General features: G+C 42.0%; 3 non-coding genes across 3 annotated transcripts; all 3 read right to left on the minus strand.

The window, feature by feature from the left end:
* Nucleotides 1–3,273: 3,273 nt before the first annotated feature.
* TRNAL-UAG (transfer RNA leucine (anticodon UAG)) lies at nt 3,274–3,355 on the minus strand. The gene has a single exon. It is a non-coding gene; the product is annotated as a tRNA-Leu (tRNA).
* A 12,195-nt stretch (nt 3,356–15,550) lies between these two features.
* On the minus strand, nt 15,551–15,632 carry TRNAL-AAG (transfer RNA leucine (anticodon AAG)). Its single transcript has one exon. It is a non-coding gene; the product is annotated as a tRNA-Leu (tRNA).
* Nucleotides 15,633–17,011: 1,379 nt separating this feature from the next.
* On the minus strand, nt 17,012–17,093 carry TRNAL-UAG (transfer RNA leucine (anticodon UAG)). Its single transcript has one exon. It is a non-coding gene; the product is annotated as a tRNA-Leu (tRNA).
* Nucleotides 17,094–22,138: the final 5,045 nt, after the last annotated feature.

Raw genomic sequence — 22,138 nt, forward strand, 5'->3', positions numbered from 1 at the left:
TCACTGCGGCTCTGGCACAAACCCGGCGACACGGAGGTGGCACGGGCAGGAGCGGACTGGCCGTGTCGGCTTCTCACTTTTTGGATTTTAGAAGGGCATGACATGCCTATATCTGTGTCTCCCCCTCCTTTTACTCCTCCACCTCTTTTCTTTTCGCATGACTATATGTACTTGTCACTTTTCCATGTGTTAGTTGTGTCTTCTGAGCAGTTTGTCAGCTTTTGGACACCTTTGGATGTGTTTTCTATGTGTTTCTATGTGTTTTTGTTTGCCTGCCATTGGTTTTAACGGTGTTCGAAGGTGTTCGACGAACAGTTTGGCGAACACACGGGTGTTCGACGAACCGAAACGAACTCGAACACTACGGGGGTGGCTCAACACTAGTTGCCACACTCTTAGATCCCCCAAACTTTTCGATCAACCTTTTAATTTTAATAAAGACCAAAAAAATGGTCATTTTTGAAGTTATAAGCATTAGCAGGTTATTAGAAACTGAAATCAAACAGTTTTCAACTCAAAACTTTATCCTAGGTGATGTTACATTTTCACATAGGACCCCTTGTTCGAAAGGAGCTTCTGAACTCTCTCGTCCATTGAATTTGTCAGGTTTTGGATGGTTTCTGCTTCAATTGTTTTGCATGAGGACAGAATACCCTCCCAGAGCTGTTGCTTAGATGTGAACTGCCTCCCGCCATCATAGACACTCCTTTTAATGATGCTCCAAAGGTTCTGAATGGGGTACAGGTCAGGGGAGCATGGGGGTCACACCATAAATTTGTCCCCTTTTATGCCCATATCAGCCAGAGATGCAGATGTTTTATGTGCAGCATGAGATGGTGCATTATCATGCAAAAAAATGATCTTGCTGTGAAATACACGGTTCTTCTTCTTGAACCATGACAGGAAGTGCTGTTTGAGAAAATCCACATACATTATGGAGTTCACCTTTAGCGCCTTCAGGGATCCTAAAGGGGCCGACCCTGACCCTATGTGCTGCCTTCCTAGCGGGTGTAGCGAGGGGCTGCGCCACATAAAATGTCACAGCCTCCTGTTTCTAGCTGAGGGTCATTTCCTGCCTCCACTAGTTTCGGGAACCGGTCTCCCCCTTTGGCCTGACCCCTCCACGCAGGTGGATTCGGGCGTGCGGTGGCGACTCACCCGTCCGCACCCCTGGGATCCCTTCGTTCCTCGTTCCTGGAGCCTTCTCCGCTCCTCTTCCTTCCTTCTCCCTCTTCCAGGCCTGGGCCTCTGTTACTAGGCCCGCCTCCGGAGCAGAGCTCATGCAGAGCCCCTGCTCCCTGCCACTTCTGCTCAGACTTCTCTGCACTGAACTAAGATGGTGCCCACCTTTTATACTCCCTTCTCAATGCACCCAGGAACTGCTTCCTCCCTGCTCCTGCACTACAGGGTTCCCCTTCCTCAGTGTTCCCTCCCCCCACTCCAGCCAGGGACAGGGACTGTAGTGCCCATCTCAGGGGCATATTGGTCGCCCTGCCCCACGGCAATGTGGTGTAATGCAGGCGGGTGTCGGGTCGTGATCCACACTACATCCTTACCTGAGAGTGAGATATCACACCTCTGGGTGAGGTGCAATACCTCTGTAGCAACCGAGCCCTCAGGGTGCTACAGTTCCATTTATCTTCAGCCTAGGTGACGTATTGCGATACAGGGCCGTGATTTTGGCTATAAAAGGGTCCCCTAGACCCCTACCCCAAGCTTTTTAAGAGAATCATATATGGCGTGCCAGGAGACTCTATGGAATGCTTTTTCAGCATCCAACGAGAGTATCTAATTACAAATTTTTAACTGCATCTAGCCCAGGAAATACTTTGTGCCTAGTAGCAGTGTCTGCTAGTCAGCGGATTATCCCGGCTGTTAAGCAAGCTACACCACCTGCAGTTTGGACACTTAATTTTCCAAAGGAAATGCTTCGGGACCACGGGATACTCAGTGAAGAGCATCAGGAGGCACCCCAAGGCATAGGGGCTGGGACTGGCAGTAGGATGCCTTGCGGTGGACAGCCGAGCTCGATCCTTATAAAAGCTTTTTAACTGCAGCAGCTTTAGTGGACGCTACTGGAGCTGGAATTACGCGGCTGCTGGCATGAGACTTGCCCTCCAATAGATCATTGTAAATGGATTTAAAGTGTATTCATTCAAATTAGAGAGACAATTTAAATTAAAAAGCTTAGAGCTGCCTCCACCACAGGGGGGCTCGCTCGACCCACCAGCGGACAGGCACCAGTATTGGGAGAGGGGGGCTGGCCGTCAGGGTTCACTGCTGCTCTGGCACAAACCCGGCGACACGGAGGTGGCATGGGCAGGAGCGGACTGAACGTGTCGGCTTCTCACTTTTTGGATTTTAGAAGGGCATGACATGCCTATATCTGTGTCTCCCCCTCCTTTTACTCCTCCACCTCTTTTCTTTTCGCATGACTATATGTACTTGTCACTTTTCCATGTGTTAGTTGTGTCTTCTGAGCAGTTTGTCAGCTTTTGGACACCTTTGAAGGTGTTTTCTATGTGTTTCTATGTGTTTTTGTTTGCCTGCCATTGGTTTTAACGGTGTTCGAAGGTGTTCGACGAACAGTTCGGCGAACACACGAGTGTTCGACGAACCGAACCGAACTCGAACACTACGGGGGTGGCTCAACACTAGTTACATTTGCTTTCTTAGAGAACACAGAAGCCAAATAGGAATTTAAAAGTTCAGTATTCTCATCCTTTAAAAATCCTATTGCATCTTTGGCTTTTCTTTAAATTTTGTCTTACTTCCTAAATCCTTTCTTATTGCTTTTGGTCTCTCTTGCAAGCCTCAATTCACTACTGGCTTTAGCTCTTCTAGCGTTAGCCCAGCTTTCCCTGCAGACAGCATTATATTCTTCTTTCCATTTGATATTCATTTCTTTGTTCCTTTTTAGTAAGCTTTTAAGTTCAGTATTCAGCCATCCTGGTCTCCATAAGTGCTTTCCATTCTTCCTTCTTTTCGGGATTGTTACTGATTGTGCAGTGAGAATTTAATTTAGCAAAATCTCCCATCCTTCCTGGACATTTCTTTCCTTTAGAACATCCTACCTTTCCTTCCTTTTTACTGAGTCCATTAAAAACTGCCTTTCTACAGTCCAATCTTAAAAAATCTCAGTTTTCGCAGGTTTTCCTCCTTTTGTAGTTCAATATTATAGGATAGCATGATCGCTGCCTCCTAAGTTCTCAATCCCCTTTACTTCCTCAACCGTTTAACAATTTCTGGTAAAAATTAGATCCAAATAAATAATGGCAGCAGTGGGATTTGAACCCACACCTCCAGAGAGACTGGAGCCTAAATCCAGCGCCTTAGACCACTCAGCCACACTACCTCTTACAAACGTTTAAAGTTATTTATATCAGAAGTTTGCTTTCGATGTAAGTGGCAGAAAATATTTTATATCCAATAAGACAAAAACAGAAATGTTATTATGCAACAGCAACGTAATTATCTGGGATTTGTTTGTACATTGACTCTGGGGCACCATTTTACAAAACATATGACTTGTATCCAGATATTTAACTAATCTTTCCTCTGTTGGCTAATCCGCTAATTTTTAGATATCACTGAATTAGGTGGTATAGATTACTTGCTATGATCTCCCATATACAGGACACTCAAACATGAAGGATTCCTACACCCCTGCCTGTACGTAACAGATAATCAGAAGCAGCAGCAAGGAAGACATTATACAGCAGTGCAGAGCAGTGTAGCTATGAATCCATCACTAGGGTCACTTACTGGAAAGCAGCAGAAGCAGCATGGCTCTGTTTATGTTTGCTAATCACTCTGCTCATCCTGTATTGATAACCCTAAAAAAGCAACAGAGGTATGAGCTAGCAGTTAGACTTCTTTTGACCAAGATTGATTTTGGCAAATTTTTAAAATGGTTCATCATCATTGATTGAACTAACATGGATGTAACATAGATGGTAAATTATGTAATTAATTCTGATGCCTAAAGCCAACATGACCGCTCATATGCAGTATTCATACATATGACTTGCTCACATGTTCCTTTTCTTCTACAGCACCGTGAAGATCACTTGATTTTACATTTGCTTTCTTAGAGAACACAGAAGCAAAACAGGAATTTAAAAGTTCAGACTTCTCAACATCATTTTTGACAACTTTACCATTTTCATCCTTTAAAAATCCTATAGCATCTTTGGCTTTTCTTTAACTTTTGACTTACTTCCAAAATCCTTTCTAATTGCTTTTGGTCTCTCTTGCAAGCCTCACTTCATTACTGGCTTTAGCTCTTCTAACGCTAGCCCAGCTTTCCCTGCTGACAGCATTATATTCTTCTTTAGATATGAACCCTTCTTTCCATTTGATAATCATTTCTTTGTTCCTTTTTAGCAAGCTTTTAAGTTCAGTATACAGCCATCCTGGTCTCCATAAATGCTTTCCATTCTTCCTTCTTTTCGGGATTGTTACTGATTGTGCAGTGAGAATTTAATTTAGCAAAATCTCGCAGACTTCCTGGACATTTCTTTTCTTTAGAACATTCTACCTTTCCTTCCTTTTTACTGAGTCCATTAAAAACTGCCTTTCTGCAGTCCAATCTTAAAATCTCAGTTTTCGCAGGTTTCCCACTTTTTGAAGTTCAAAATTATAGGATAGCGTGATCGCTGCCTCCTAAGTTCTCAATCCTCTTTAATTCCTCAACCATTTCGTTATTTTTGGCAAAAATTAGATCCAAATAAATAATGGCAGCGTTGGGATTTGACCTGACACCTCCAGAGAGACTGGAGCCTTAATCCAGCACCTTAGACCACTCTGCCACGCTACCTCATATGGAAATTCAAACTTATTTAAATCAGAAATTTGCTAATGATATAAGGGGCAGAAAACATTGTATATCTAATTAGACAAAAATACAAATGTTATTATGCATGAGCAATGTAGTTATCAGGGATTTGTTTGCACATTGACTATGAGGCACCATTTTACAAAACATACGACTTGTATCCAGATATTTAACTAATCTTTCCTCTGTTGGATCATCCTCTTATTTTTAGATATCACTGAATTAGGTGGTATAGATTACTTGCTATGATCTCCCATATACAGGACCAACAAACATGAAGGATTCCTACACCCCTGCCTGTACGTAAGAGATAATCAGATGCAGCAGCAAGGAAGACATTATACAGCAGTGCAGAGCAATGTAGCTATGAGTTCATCACTAGGGTGACTTACTGGAAAGCAGCAGAAGCAGCATGGCTCTGTTTATGTTTGCTAATCACTCTGCTCATCCTGTATTGATAACCCTAAAAAGGCAGCAGGGATATGAGCTAGCAGTTAGACTTCTTTTGACCAAGATTGATTTTGGCAAAGTTTGAGAATGGTTGATCATTGATTGAACTGACATGGATATAACATAGATGGTAAATTATGTAATTAATTCTGATGCCTAAAGCCAACATGACCACTCATATGCAGTATTCATACGTATGACTTGTTCACATGTTCCTTTTCTTCTACAGCACAGTGAAGATCACTTGATTTTACATTTGCTTTCTTAGAGAACACAGAAGCCAAATAGGAATTTAAAAGTTCAGTCTTCTCAACATCATTATTGACCACTTTACCCTTTTCATCCTTTAAAAATCCTATAGCATCTTTGGCTTTTCTTTAACTTTTGACTTACTTCCAAAATCCTTTCTTATTGCTTTTGGTCTCTCTTGCAAGCCTCAATTCATTACTGGCTTTAGATCTTCTAACGCTAGCCCAGCTTTCCCTGCAGACAGCATTATATTCTTCTTTCCATTTGATATTCATTTCTTTGTTCCTTTTTAGCAAGCTTTTAAGTTCAGTATTCAGCCATCCTGGTCTCCATAAATGCTTTCCATTCTTCCTTCTTTTCGGGATTGTTACTGATTGTGCAGTGAGAATTTATTTAGCAAAATCTCCCATCCTTCCTGGACATTTCTTTCCTTTAGAACATCCTACCTTTCCTTCCTTTTTACTGAGTCCATTAAAAACTGCCTTTCTACAATCCAATCTTAAAATCTCAGTTTTTGCATGTTTTCCTCCTTTTGTAGTTCAAAAGTATAGGATAGAATTACCGCTGCCTCATAAAATCTCAATCCCCTTTACTTCCTCAACTGTTTCCTAATTTTTGGTAAAAATTGGATCCAAATAAATAAACACAGCGGTGGGATTTGAACCCACGCATCGAGATACACTGGAGCCTTAATCCAGGGACTTAGACCGCTCGGCCACGCTACCTAATTCAGATGTTCAATCTTATTTAAATCAGAAATTTGCTAATGATATAATTGGCAGAAAACATTGTATATCTAATTAGACATAAATACAAATGTTATTATGCATGAGCAATGTAGTTATCAGGGCTTTGTTTGCACATTGACTATGGGGCACCATTTTACAAAACATATGACTTGTATCCAGATATTTAACTAATCTATCCTCTGTTGGCTCATCCGCTAATTTTTAGATATCACTGAATTAGGTGGTATAGATTACTTGCTTTGATCTCCCACATACAGGACACTCAAACATGAAGGATTCCTATACCCCTGCCTGTACGTAACAGATAATCAGAAGCAGCAGCAAGGAAGACATTATACAGCAGTGCAGAGCAATGTGGCTATGAGTTCATCACTAGGGTGACATACTGGAATGCAGCAGAAGCAGCATGGCTCTTTTTATATTTGCTAATCACTCTGCTCATCCTGTATTGATATCCCTAAAAAGGCAGCAGGGATATGAGCTAGCAATTAGACTTCTTTTGACCAAGATTGATTTTGGAATATTTTGAGAATGGTTGATCATTGATTGAACGGACATGGATGTAACATAGATGGTAAATTATGTAATTAATTCTGATGCCTAAAGACAACATGACCACTAATATGCAGTATTCATACGTATGACTTGTTCACATGTTCCTTTTCTTCTACAGCACAGTGAAGATCACTTGATTTTACATTTGCTTTCTTAGAGAACACAGAAGCCAAATAGGAATTTAAAAGTTCAGTCTTCTCAACATCAATATTGACCACTTTACCCTTTTCATCCTTTAAAAATCCTATAGCATCTTTGGTTTTTCTTTAACTTTTGACTTACATCCAAAATCCTTTCTTATTGCTTTTGGTCTCTCCTGCAAGCCTCAATTCATTACTGGCTTTAGCTCTTCCAACGCTAGCCCAGCTTTCCCTGCAGACAGCATTATATTCTTCTTTAGATATGAACCCTTCTTTCCATTTGATATTCATTTCTTTCTTCCTTTTTAGCAAGCTTTTAAGTTCAGTATTCAGCCATCCTGGTCTCCATAAATGCTTTCCTTTCTTACTTCTTTTCGAGATTGTTACTGATTGTGCAGTGAAAATTTAATTTAGCAAAATCTCCCTTCCTTCCTGGACATTTCTATCCTTTAGAAAATCCTGCCTTTCCTTCCTATTTACTGAGTCCATTAAATACTGCCTTTCTACAGTCCAATCTTAAAATCTCAGTTTTCGCAGGTTTTCCTCCTTTTGTAGTTCAAAATTATAGGATTGCATGATCTCTGCCTCCTAATTTCTCAATCCCCTTTACTTCCTCAACCGTTTCCTAATTTTTGGTAAAAATTAGATCCAAATAAATAATGGCAGTGCTGGGATTTGATCCCACACCTCCAGAGAGACTGGAGCCTAAATCCAGCGCCTTAGACTGCTCGGCCACGCTACCTCACACGTATTCTCAATCTTATTTAAATCAGAAATTTGCTAATGATATAAGTTGCAGAAAACATTGTATATCTAATTATACAAAAATACAAATGTTATTATGCATGAGCTACGTAGTTATCAGGGATTTGTTTGTACATTGACTCTGTGGCACCATTTTACAAAACATATGACTTGTATCCAGATATTTAACTAATCTTTCCTCTGTTGGCTCATCTGCTAATTTTTCGATATCACTGAATTAGGTGGTATAGATTACTTGCTATGATCTACCATATACAGGACACTCAAACATGAAGGATTCCTACACCCCTGCCTGTACGTAACAGATAATCAGAAGCAGCAGCAAGGAATACAATATACAGCAGTGCAGAGCAGTGTAGCTATGAATCCATCACTAGGGTGACTTACTGGAAAGCAGCAGAAGCAGCATGACTCTGTTTATGTTTGCTAATCACTCTGCTCATCCTGTATTGATAACCCTAAAAAGGCATCAGGGAAATGAGCTAGAATTTAGACTTTTTTTGACCAAGATTGATTTTGGCAAATTTTGAGAATGGTTGATCATTGATTGAACTGACATGGATGTAACATAGATGGTAAATTATGTAATTAATTCTGATGCCTAAAGCCAACATGACCACTCATATGCAGTATTCGTACGTATGACTTGTTCACATGTTCCTTTTCTTCTACAGCACAGTGAAGATCACTTGATATTAGATTTGCTTTCTTAGAGAACACAGAAGCCAAATAGGAATTTAAAAGTTCAGCATTCTCAACATCATTATTGACTACTTTACCCTTTTCATCTTTTAAAAATCCTATAGCATCTTTGGCTTTTCTTTAACTTTTGACTTACTTCCAAAATCCTTTCTTATTGCTTTTGGTCTCTCTTGCAAGCCTCACTTCATTACTGGATTTAGCTCTTCTAACGCTAGCCCAGCTTTCCCTGCAGACAGCATTATATTCTTCTTTAGATATGAACCCTTCTTTCCATTTGATAATCATTTCTTTGTTCCTTTTTAGCAAGCTTTTAAGTTCAGTATTGTTATGATCTGCTACAGAGACTAAGGAAAGACAGGAGATCTGTCCCTACAATAGAAGTAAACTAGATCCCTACGATGTAACGGGGAACCTGATCCTGCGATCAGACCCGCTAAAGTCCTCGGCTAGTCTGTACGAAGACCTATAGATGTGTGGGAGGGATCCCTACAAGAACTAGGGACTGGGATAAGTTGGACACCCCTAGCAGAAATAGTAGCAGTCAAAGAGAAACACACAACAAAAAGCATAATGGTCAGAATACCTAGCAAAACTAACAGAGAACGGCAACAGAGCACCAAGCTAGCTCAACAGTAGTAAATACAATGAAGTCCAGCAATGCCAGGAGGGCGGAGCCGGATTAAAAAGGCAAAAATGGTCATGTGACCAGCAAACTAAAAAAAAACTAACAGTAGAGTTGTAACAGTACCCCCTCTTCTAAGAGCATCCTCCGGATCCCCTAGGCCCAGACTTACCAGGAAACCTCCTGTGAAATGCTCTGACAAGTCTGGAAGCAGAAACATCATCCGCCCTCACCCATGAGTTATCCTCAGGTCCGAAACCCTTCCAAGCGACGAGATACTGCAAACTCCCTCTATATCGTCTAGAGTTTAGGATGCGGGAAATTTCATATTCCCCGTCCTCCACCATCGGAGGAACAGTGGCAGAGGCGTCACCATCCGACACATCAGCTTTTTTCAACAGAGAAACATGAAACACCGGATTAATCCTCCAGGACGTAGGAATCTCCAGCCTAACAGCAGATTGGTTAACTATCTGAAGCACCTTATAGGGCCCTACGAACTTGGGACCCAATTTTTTAGAAGGAATCCTCAATCGCAGATTCTTAGAGGACAACCAAACCATGTCACCAACAGCAAACAAAACCTCTTGCCGTTTCCTATCAAAGTACCTCTTAGATTTTTTGTTAGCCTCCTGAAGATTACCACGCACATCCCTCCAAACTCTCTCCAAATCACCGGAAAAACTCTCCTCCTCAGGCACAGTCGAAACCAATTTGGAGAATGACCCAAAAGACGGATGTCTCCCAGAACAACAAAAAAAAGGCGAACACCCAGCAGAAGAGGATGTATGGTTGTTAAGAGCAAATTCAGCAAGTGGCAGAAACTCAGACAATCCCTCTTGATTGTCTGCCACAAAACAACGCAAGAACTGCTCAACATCCTGGTTCTTCCTTTCTGTCTGGCCATTAGACTCAGGATGATATCCGGATGAAAACGACAAATGAACTCCCAACCTGTCACAAAGGGCACGCCAAAAACGAGCCACGAACTGAGGTCCCCTATCAGAAACAATGTCAGTAGGAACACCATGTAGTCTGACAATTTCCTTGACAAAGGCCTTAGCGAGTGTCTTAGCGCAAGGCAGTTTGATGAAGGGAACCAAGTGACACATCTTGCTAAAATGGTCCACGACCACCCAGATGACCGTGAAACCTTCAGAGGGAGGAAGGTCAGTAATAAAGTCCATAGCCAGATGTGTCCAAGGTGCACTAGGAACCTCCAGAGGGCAAAGCAACCCTGCAGCAGGAGCATGCGAAAACTTGGATCTTGCACACACAGTACATTGGCGCACCCACTTAATGACTTCCTTCTGCCATCCAGGCCACCAAAAACTGCGACCCACAAGTCTCTTGGTCTCAGAAATTCCTGGATGACCTGCCAACCGAGACTCATGACACTCAACAAACAAATCTCTCCTAAAGGTCCTAGGCACAAACAACCTCCCATGGTGAGTGTTAGATGGGGCATTCTCCTGTGCTTTAAGAATCTCATCCTCCAAAACGGAGTCCAAAGCAGCAATCACAACACCTTCTTGTAAAATGGTCTCCTCTTCCTCCTCAACACCGACCATGGGAGAAAAACTGCGAGACAAAGCATCCGCTTTAACATTCTTGGTACCCGGGATGTAAGTAACGGAAAAATTAAACCGCAAGAAAAAAAGTGCCCACCTAGCCTGACGGGCATTCAAGCGCTTGGCAGCATCAAGATAGATCAGATTTTTATGATCAGTGAAAACCTGAATGGGAAATTCAGCACCTTCCAAGAGGTGACGCCAGTGTTCAAATGCGAGTTTAATCGCCAGCAATTCCCAATTACCAATATCGTAATTAAGTTCAGTCTCAGAAAATTTTTTTGAAAAAAAGGCACAGGGATGTACTCCATCCTTGTTTTCCTGAGACAACACCTCACCAACCCCCACCGAAGAAGCATCAACCTCAACCAAAAACGGCTTAGTCACATCAGGCTGCATAAGGATGGGAACAGAGCGGAACCTCTCCTTTAGAAACATAAAAGCTTCAATGGCCTCAGAAGTCCACTGAACCGCATTAGCACCATTCCTGGTGAGATCGGTCAGTGGTTTGACAATAATAGAAATTTTTTTTATGAATTTTCTGCAATAATTGGCGAAACCCAAAAACCTCTGTATCGATTTCAAACCAATAGGCCTAGGCCATTCCTGCACAGCTTGAACTTTAACCGGGTCCATCTCAAAACCTTCACTGGAGATAATGTAGCCCAAAAAACTAATTCTCTGTACAGCGAACTCACATTTCTCCAGCTTAGCAAAAAGCGAATTGTGCATTAATAACTGTAATACCTCACGTACGCTCTGCCAATGAGACTCCAGATCCGGCGAATAAATCAAAATGTCATCCAAATACACAACCACATTTTTACCGATTAAAGGTCTAAGGATATCATTAATAGGATTCTGAAAAAATGCTGGAGCATTGGTGAGACCAAAAGGCATAACCAGATTCTCAAAATGACCCACAGGAGTGTTAAAAGCAGTCTTCAATTCATCACCCTCCTTCATGCGCAACAAATTGTATGCCCCCCGGAGATCAGTTTTAGAGAACCACTTGGCCCCCACTAACTGGTTAAATAAATCAGGAATCAATGGCAGTGGGTAAGGATTGCGTACAGTAATTTTATTAATCTCACGAAAGTCCAGACAAGGACGTAAACCGCCATCTTTTTTTTTTACAAAAAAAAATCCAACAGCCACAGGAGACTTGGAAGACCTAAAGGGACCGGTGGCCAAGCTTGTCTGTATGTATTCCTCCAAAGCCTTTCTCTCAGGAATAGTAAGATTAAATAAACGACTCTTAGGAAGAGTCGCTCCAGGGACAAGTTCAATGGTACAATCATAGTCTCTATGGGGAGGCAAAACCTGCGACTCCTCCTCAGAAAAAACTCTCCAAAAATCCTGAATAGGTACAGGCAATTCCCCTCTATCCACAGCAGCAATGCGCCCGTTACAACACTTGTCATAACACTTAGGGCTCCAGGACTTAATTTCATTGGTAGACCAATCCAGTACAGGATTGTGCAATTTTAACCAGGGTAACCCCAATATTACTGGAGAAGGCAAATTATCCAATACCACCAAATCCAAATTCTCTTGATGAATACCATTAATAGTGAGGGGAAATTCACAGACCTTGTGAGTAACACTCTTCAAGGGAGAGCCATCGACAGAAACCACAGCAATAGGGGATGACAAAGTTTTAGGTTCTAATCTAAGTTTTTCCAAGAATCCCCCATCAATCACATTCAGAGTAGAACCACAATCCACAAATACCCAAAATTCAATTAATTCATCCTGAGCAGCAGTAGTGGCAGATAGGAATACTCCCTTAGAATTTAAACAGGCAATACGGGCATGACTGACCATTTTTTTTTCTTTCTTCATACGAAGCACACAGCTCTTAATAAAATGACCAGAATTTCTGCAATAGAAGCACAAGCCTTTAGAAAGCCTGCGGTCTTTTTCCTGAGAGCGGGGTGCCATCGCCCCAATCTCCATCGGCTCTCCATTGTCAGCACAGACCCTCTCAGGACTCGGAGCTGACATAGCAGAGGATTTGCTCTCATTAACCCTTGCACGCAGTCTCCTGTCCACCCGTATAGCTAATTGCATTGCCTCCTGCAAGTTTCCAGGTGTGGGATAAGCAATTAGTAAATCCTTAACCCTTTCACCTAGCCCTGCAAGAAATAAGCTTTTCAAAGCTGAATCGTTCCACCCCACCTGGGCAGACCACCGACGGAAGTGAGAACAATATTTTTCCACATTACCTGATCCCTGCCTCAAACGTCTTAATTCAGACTCAGCAGATGAGACACGATCAGGATCATCGTACAACAAACCCAAAGCAGAAAAAAAACTATCCACTGATCTAAAGCACGGATCACTAGGTTGGAGAGAGAAGGCCCATCCCTGAGGATCTTTGCGCAAAAGTGACATTATGAACCCTATGCGCTGTGATTCATCACCAGAGGATCCGGGTCTCAAACGAAAATATAATAGACAAGCATTTTTAAAAGAAAAAAAATCTTGTTGTTCGCCAAAAAATAGATTAGGCAGACTTACCTTTGGTTCCACAAAATGCGCTCCAGAACAGCTACTCACGTGTTGTTGGAGCTTGGCCACCTCCAGAGAGAGTCCCTGCAAGCGTTGAGCCAAATATTACACCGAGACCATTATGGAAAACTGGAGGTCTTTCCTTAGAGAATTTATTTTTTTTTCTTTTATGGCTGGATTACTGTTATGATCTGCTACAGAGACTAAGGAAAGACAGGAGATCTGTCCCTACAATAGAACTAAACTAGATCCCTACGATGTAACGGGGAACCTGATCCTGCGATCAGACCCGCTAAAGTCCTCGGCTAGTCTGTACGAAGACCTATAGATGTGAGGGAGAGATCCCTACAAGAACTAGGGACTGGGATAAGTTGGACACCCCCAAGCAGAAATAGTAGCAGTCAAAGACAAACACACAACAAAAAGCATAGAGGTCAGAAGACCTAGCAAAACTAACAGAGAACGGCAACAGAGCACCAAGCTAGCTCAACAGTAGTAAATACAATGAAGTCCAGCAATGCCAGGAGGGCGGAGCCGGATTAAATAGGCAAAAATGGTCATGTAACCAGCAAACTGAAAAAAACCTAACAGGAGACTTGTAACAAGTATTCAGCCATCCTGGTCTCCATAAATGCTTTCCTTTCTTCCTTCTTTTCGAGATTGTTACTGATTATGCAGTGAGAATTTAATTTAGCAAAATCTCCCATCCTTCCTGGACATTTCTATTCTTTAGAACATCCTACCTTTCCTTCCTTTTTACTGAGTCCATTAAAAACTGCCTTTCTACAGTCCAATCTGAAAATCTCAGTTTTCACAGGTTTTCCTCCTTTTGTAGTTCAAAATAGGATGGCATGATCGCTGCCTCCTAATTTCTCAATCCCCTTTACGTCCTCAACCATTTCCTAATTTTTGGTAAAAATTAGATCCAAATAAATAATGGCAGCGCTGGGATTGAATCCACACCTCCTGAGAGACTGGAGCCTAAATCCAGCAACTTAGACTGCTCGGCCATGCTACGTCTTAAAGATGTTTAAAGCTATTTATATCAGAATTTTGCTTTTGTTGTAAGTGGCAGAAAATATTTTATATCCAATAAGACAAAAAGACAAATGTTATTATGCAAGAGCAAAGTAGTTATCAGGGATTTGTTTGTAGATTGACTATGGGGCACCATTTTTCAAAACATATGACTTGTATCCAGATATTTAACTAATCTTTCCTCTGTTGGCTCATTTGCTAATTTTTAAATGTCACTGAATTAGGTTCTATAGATTACTTGCTATGATTTCCCATATACAGGACACTCAAACATGAAGGATTTCTACACCCCTGCCTGTACGTAACAGATAATCAGAAGCAGCAGCAAGGAAGACATTATACAGCAGTGGAGAGCAGTGTAGCTATGAGTTCATCAATAGGTTGACTTACTGGATAGCAGCAGAAGCAGCATGGCTCTGTTTATGTTTGCTAATCACTCTGCTCATCCTGTATTGATAACCCTAAAAAGGCAGCAGGGATATGAGCTAGCAGTTAGACTTCTTTTGACCAAGATTGATTTTGGCAAATTTTGAGAATAGTTGATCATTGATTGATCTGACATGGATGTAACATAGATGGTAAATTATGTAATTAATTCTGATGCCTAAAACCAACATGACCACTCATATGCAGTATTCATACGTATGACTTGCTCACATGTTCCTTTTCTTCTACAGCACAGTGAAGATCACTTGATGTTACATTTGCTTTCTTAGAGAACACAGAAGCCAAATAGGAATTTAAATGTTCAGTCTTCTCAACATCATTATTGACCACTTTACCCTTTTCATCTTTTAAAAATCCTATAGCATCTTTGGCTTTTATTTAACTTTTGACTTACTTCCAAAATCCTTTCTTTTTGCTTTTGGTCTCTCTTGCAAGCCTCAATTCATTACTGGCTTTAGCTCTTCTGACGCTAGCCCAGCTTTCCCTGCAGACAGCATTATATTCTTCTTTAGATATGAACTATCTTTCCATTTGATATTCATTTCTTTGTTCCTTTTTAGCAAGCTTTTAAGTTCAGTATTCAGCCATCCTGGTCTCCATAAATGCTTTCCATTCTTCCTTCTTTTCGGGATTGTTACTGATTGTGCAGTGAGAATTAAATTTAGCAAAATCTCCCATCCTTCCTGGACATTTCTTTCCTTTAGAACATCCCACCTTTCCTTCCTTTTTACTGAGTCCACTAAAAACTGCCTTTCTATAGTCCAATCTTAAAATCTCAGTTTTCGCAGGTTTTCCACCTTTTGTAGTTCAAAAGTATGGGATATAATTTCCGCTGCCTCCTAAATTCTCAACCCCCTTTACTTCCTCAACCGTTTCCTAATTTTTGGTAAAAATTAGATCCAAATAAATAATGGCAGCGGAGTGATTTGAACCCACGCCTCCAGAGAGACTGGAGCCTTAATCCAGCGCCTTAGACCGCTCGGCCACGCTACCTCATACGGATGTTCAAACTTACTTAAATCAGAAATTTGCTAATGATATAATTTGCTGAAAACATTGTATAACTAATTAGACTAAAATACAAATGTTATTATGCATGAGCAACGTAGTTATCAGGGATTTGTTTGTACATTGACTCTGGGGCACCACTTTACAAAACATATGACTTGTATCCAGATATTTAACTATTCTTTCCTCTGTTGGCTCATCCGCTAATTTTTAGATATCACTGAATTAGGTGGTATAGATTACTTGCTATGATCTCCCATATACAGGACACTCAAACATGAAGGATTCCTACACCACTGCCTGTACGTAACAGATAATCAGAAGCAGCAGCAAGGAAGACATTATACAGCAGTGCAGAGCAATGTAGCTATGAGTTCATCACTAGGGTGACCTACTGGAAAGCAGCAGAAGCAGCATGGCTCTGTTTATGTTTGCTAATCACTCTGCTCATCCTGTATTGATAACCCTTAAAAGGCAGTAGAGATATGAGCTAGCAGTTAGACTTCTTTTGACCAAGATTGATTTTGGCAAATTTTGAGAATGGTTGATCATAGATTGATCTGACATGGAGGTAACATAGATTTTAAATGATGTAATTTATTCTGATGCCTAATGCCAAAATGACCCCTCATGTGCAGTATTCATACGTATGACTTGTTCACATGTTCCTTTTCTTCTACAGCACAGTGAAGATCACTTGATGTTACATTTGCTTTCTTAGAGAACACAGAAGCAAAATTGGAATTTAAAAGTTCAGTCTTCTCAACATCATTATTGACCACTTTACCCTCTTCATCCTGTAAAAATCCTATAGCATCTTTGGATTTTCTTTAAATTTTGACTTACTTCCAAAATCCTTTCTTATTGCTTTTGGTCTCTCTTTCAAGCCTCACTTCATTACTGGCTTTAGTTCTTCAAACACTAGCCCAGCTTTCCCTGCAGACAACATTATATTCTTCTTTAGATATGAACCCTTCTTTCCATTTGATATTCATTTCTTTGTTCTTTTTTAGCAAGCATTTAAGTTCAGTATTCAGCCATCCTGGTCTCCATAAATGATTTCCATTTTTCCTTCTTTTCGGGATTGTTACTGATTGTGCAGTGAGAATTTAATTTAGCAAAATCTCCCATCCTTCCTGGACATTTCTTTCCTTTAGAAGATCCTACCTTTCCTTCCTTTTTACTGAGTGCATTAAAAACTGCCTTTCTACAGTTCAATCTTAAAATCTCAGTTTTCGCAGGTTTTCCTCCTTTTGTAGTTCAAAAGTATAGGATAGCATGATCGCTGCCTCCTAAGTTCTCAAACCCCTTTACTTCCTCAACCGTTTCTTAATTTTTGGTAAAAATTAGATCCAAATAAACAATGGCAGCGGTGGGATTTGAACCCACGCCTCCAGAGAGACTGGAGCCTAAATCCAGCGCCTTTTAGCGCTCAGCCATGCTACCTTTTTCAGATGTTTAAAGTTATTTATGTCAGAAGTTTGCTTTTGATGTAAGTGGCAGAAAATGTTTTTTATCCAATAAGACCAAAAGACAAAGGTTATTATGCAACAGCAACATAATTATCAGAGATTTGTTTGTACATTGACTCTGGGGCACCATTTTACAAAACATATGACTTGTATCCATATATTTAACTAATCTTTCCTATGTTGGCTCATCCGCTAATTTTTAGATATCACTGAATTAGGTTGTATAGATTACTTGCTATGATCTCCCATATACAGGACACTCAAACATGAAGGATTCCTACACCCCTGCCTGTACGTAACAGATAATCAGAAGAAGCAGCAAGGAAGACATTATACAGCAGTGCAGAGCAGTGTAGCTGTGAATCCATCACTAGTGTGACTTAATGGAAAGCAGTAGAAGCAGCATGGCTCTGTTTATGTTTGCTAATCACTAGTGTTGAGCGATACCTTCCGATATCAGGAAATATCGTATCGGATTGGATCGGACCGATACCCAAAAAGTATCGGATATCGCCGATTCCGATACCGGAAACCAATGCAAGTCAATGGGACACAAATATCGGAATGAAAATAAACCCTTTCTTTCCTTGTAGGTTAATTCTACATGAAGTAAAACAACTAAGAATAATGTAGAATGTATTACGCGAAAAGCCGGCAATTCATCAGCGGCATACACCGGTACCCGACAATTTAGACAAGAAGGAATAGAGCATCACACATAGATTAGATAGATAGAAACATGTCAGTCACATATATATGAAGTACAGTGACAGTGTTGCTTACTGTACTTGTCATTTAGTGTAAAGGATTTATTTAAAAAAAATAATAGTGTTTTCATTCACCATCTCTTTAAAAAAGCCGGCCGGCAATTCAGCATCTGTACCCGACAATTTATAACAGACAGAATAGAGCTTCACACATAGATTAGATAGATAGAAACATGTCAGTCACATATATATGAAGTACAGTGACAGTGTTGGTTACTGTACTTGTCATTTAGTGTAAAGGATTTATTTAAAAAAATAATAGTGTTTTCATGCACCGTCTCTTTAAAAAAGCCGGCCGGCAATTCAGCATCTGTAAGCGACAATTTAGAATAGAAGGAATAGAGCATCACACATACATTAGATAGATAGAAACATGTCAGTCACATATATATGAAGTACAGTGACAGTGTTGATTACTGTACATGTCATTTAGTGTTAAAATAAAGGATTTATTTAAAAAAAAATTGGCGTGGGGTTCCCCTTAATTTTAGTCTCTACCGGAGGTTAAGCAGACTGCTGGGGCAGATGTTTGTAGCCTGTGAATGGGGTAATACCCACGGAGCTTCCCAGGCTACTAATATCAGCCCCCAGCTGAATACCTAGCCTTTACTAGCTATTAAAATGGGGGACCCCCCCCAAAAAATGACGTGGGGTCCCCCTTAATTTAATAGCTAGCAAAGGCTAGGCACACAGCTGGGGGCTGATATTAATAGCCCAGGAAGGGAGCCATGAATATTGGTCCCCTCCCAGGCTAGAAACACCAGCCGTCAGCAGCCCCAGAAATGGCGCATCCATAGGATGCGCCAATTCTGGCACTTAGCCTCGCTCTTCCCACTGCCCTGTAGCGGTGGCAGTGGGGTAATAGGGTTGGGGTTGATGTCAGCTTATAATGCCAGCTGACATCAAGCCCAGGTTAGTAATGGAGAGGCATCTATAAGACACCCCCATCAATAGCCCCATAGTCAAAGTTAAAGAAAAACACAAACACCCAGAATAAAGTCCTTTAATTGAAATAAAGACACAATTTTTTATTGTTCTAAATTAAACCATACTTACCGTCTCGCCCATTCCAGCTGAAGCCAACGATCTCCTGCAATAAAAGAAAAATAATAAAGCAACCTCATCCTTACCTTTCCATGGTTCCCACGACAGCTTCAGCTCTGCTACATCGAGATGACAGGCTGGACCGCAGCAGAACGCTGCCATCCAGCCTGTCATCCCGCAGACACTGAGAAGCGCAGGCATGCTTGCGCTCCTCAGTGTCTCGCTGTGATGGCTTAAAGATGAGCCGAGGTCATGTCCAATGAACTCGGCTCACCTCATGCACGTCACTGACAGCGTGGGAAAATTCTCCTGCACTCAGCGCTTCAGCGTGAGAATTTTCCCACGCTGTCAGTGACGTACATGAGGTGAGTTCATGTCCAATGATCTCAGCTCACCTCATGTACGTCACTGACAGCGTGAGAGAATTCTCACGCTGAAGCGCTGAGTGCAGGAGAATTTTCTCACGCTGTCAGTGATGTGCATGAGGTGAGCCGAGTTCATTGGACATGACCTCGGCTCATCTTTATGCCGTCACAGAGAGACACTGAGGAGCGCAAGCATGCCTGCGCTTCTCAGTGTCTGCGGTATGACAGGCTGGATGGCAGCGTTCTGCTGTGGACCAGCCTGTCATCTCGATGTAGCAGAGCTGAAGCTGTCGTGGGAACCATGTAAAGGTAAGGTTGCTTTATTATTTTTCTTTTATTGCAGGAGATGGTTGGCTTCAGCTGGAATGGGAGTGATGTTAAGTATGGTTTAATTTAGAACAATAAAGAATTGTGTCTTTATTTCAATTAAAGGACTTTATTCTGGGTGTTGTGTATTTTTTAAATACTTTACTAGAAATTCATGGTGGTCATGTCTAATATTGGCGTGACCCTATGAATTTCGGGCTTAGGGCCAGCTGATAATGCCAAGCTGGCCTTAACCCCTTTATTACCCAGTGAGCCACCGCACCAGGTCCCTGGATTAGTTGGGTACAGCGCCAGAAGATGGCGCTTCTATGAATGCGCCATTTTCCGGGGTGGCTGCGGACTGCAATTTGCAGCGGGTGGGGCCCAGAAAGCTTGGGCCTCCCTGCGCTGCAGATTCCAGCCCCCAGCTGCCTAGTTGTACCTGGCTGGACACAAAAATAGGGCGAAGCTCCACGTATTTTTTTTTTAAATTATTTCTTGAAATTCATGAAATAATTAAGAAAAAAAGGGCTTCCCTATATTGTTGTGTCCAGCCAGGTACAAATAGGCAGCTGGTGGTTGGGGGCAGCCCGTTCCTGCCTGCTGTACCCGGCTGGACACAAATATAGTGCGAAGCCCCACGTCAATTTTTTTTTAATTATTTCATGAAATAATTTTTTTTAAAAAGGGCTTCCCTATATTGTTGTGTCCAGCCAGGTACAAATAGGCAGCTGGAGGTTGGGCGCAGCCCGTTCCTGCCTGCTGTACCTGGCTGGACACAAATATAGGGCGAAGCCCCACATCAATTTTTTTTTAATTATTTCATGAATTTCCTGAAATAATTAAAAAAAAAATTGACGTGGGGCTTCTCCCTATTTTTGTGTCCAGCCAGGTACAACTAGGCAGCTGGGGGATGGAATCTGCAGCGCAGGAAGGCCCAAGCTTTCTGCCCCCCCGCCGCTGCAAATTGCAGTCCGCAGCCACCCCGGAAAATGGCACGTTCATAGAAGCTGGATGCTGTACCTGGCGGGCATACAAAAATATGGCAAAGCCCACGAAAAAATTTTTGAGAAAAATTAATTAAAAAATAAATAATAATTTAGGGACGGCATCTTTATTAACTCCTCAAATGTCATTTAGTGTTAAAATAAAGGATTTAATTTAAAAAAATTGGCGTGGGATCCCCCATAATTTTAGTCTCTAGCGGAGGTTAAGCAGACAGCTGGGACAGATGTTTGAAGCCTGGGAAGGGGGTAATATCCACGGAGCTTCCCAGACTACTAATATCAGCCCCCAGCTGAATTCCTAGCCTTTACTAGCTATTAAAATGGGGGACCCCCCCAAAAAATGACGTGGGGTACCCCCTATTTTAAGAGCTAGCAAAGGCTAGGCAGACAGCTGGGGGCTGACATTAATAGCCCAGGAAGGATGCCATGAATATTGTCCCCCTCCCAGGCTAGAAACACCAGCCGTCAGCCGCCCCAGAAATGGCGCATCCATAGGATGCGCCAATTCTGGCACTTAGCCTTGCTCTTCCACGCTGCACTGGTGCGGTGGCAGGGGGTAATAGGGTTGGGGTTCATGTCAGCGCCAGCTGCCATGAAGCCCAGGTTAGTAATGATGGGCGTCTATAAGACACCCCCATTACTAACCTACAAAGTGTTAAAAAGAAAAAACACACTACACCCAGAAAAAAATAAGTTATTTGAAATAAAACACACCATTTTATTTATTTCTTAGTTTACTAAAAAAAAATAGTTACCTGTCCACGTTCCTGCGCTGATCTCCCATGCACAGCTGTCACATCTGGAGATGGTGACAGCTGTGCATGGCTGCTGTAAGCTCACGCTGCCGGGAACACGTCCGCTTCCGGCAGCGGGAGCCACTGACTGAGGTCACCGGAGTGCATTCAGTCAGCGCAGCTCCGGAGACCTCCTTTACGGCACTGCTCTACCGTGGGAATTTCTCACGGAACAGCAGGGCCGTAAAGGAGCTAACCGGAGCAGCGCTGCCTGAACTCCGGCGAACCCGGTTATGGAATGACGGGGCTGCTTAACAGCCCTATCATTCTAGCGGTGGCAGCGGTTCAGAGCGGTCACATTCTATGTGGCTGCTCTAAACTGGAGATCATCGTGGGACACTCGTGGACTACTACGGAGGGGTAAGGATAAGGTTGTGGTTTATTATTTTATATTTTATTACAGGAGATCGATGGCTTAGGGGAATTAGGTGTCTAGGTGAGTATAGGTGTAGTTTTTTATTTTTTGCTTTATTTTAGGAGGCGATCGGCGGGGACAGGTAATGTATGAACTAATTTATTGTAGGTAACCACTGGCCACCAATGACATGTATTTAAAATTTATTGGGGACACAGTAGGGCAATTTAAATAGCAGGATCAGGCTGATGGGAACTACTGCTCCCATCGAGCTGATCCTGCTGGCACGAGTGGACGGGGGACAGACATAGGCCGATGGGAGTAGTAGTGTCACATCGGCCTATGTCTGCCTGCACGCACACACCCACAGACATCGCACAG

The sequence above is a fragment of the Phyllobates terribilis genome, unplaced genomic scaffold (assembly GCF_046119375.1).
Source record: "Phyllobates terribilis strain yellow unplaced genomic scaffold, ASM4611937v1 Scaffold_11__3_contigs__length_659146591, whole genome shotgun sequence".
In the NCBI taxonomy this organism is placed as follows: Eukaryota; Metazoa; Chordata; class Amphibia; order Anura; family Dendrobatidae; genus Phyllobates; species Phyllobates terribilis.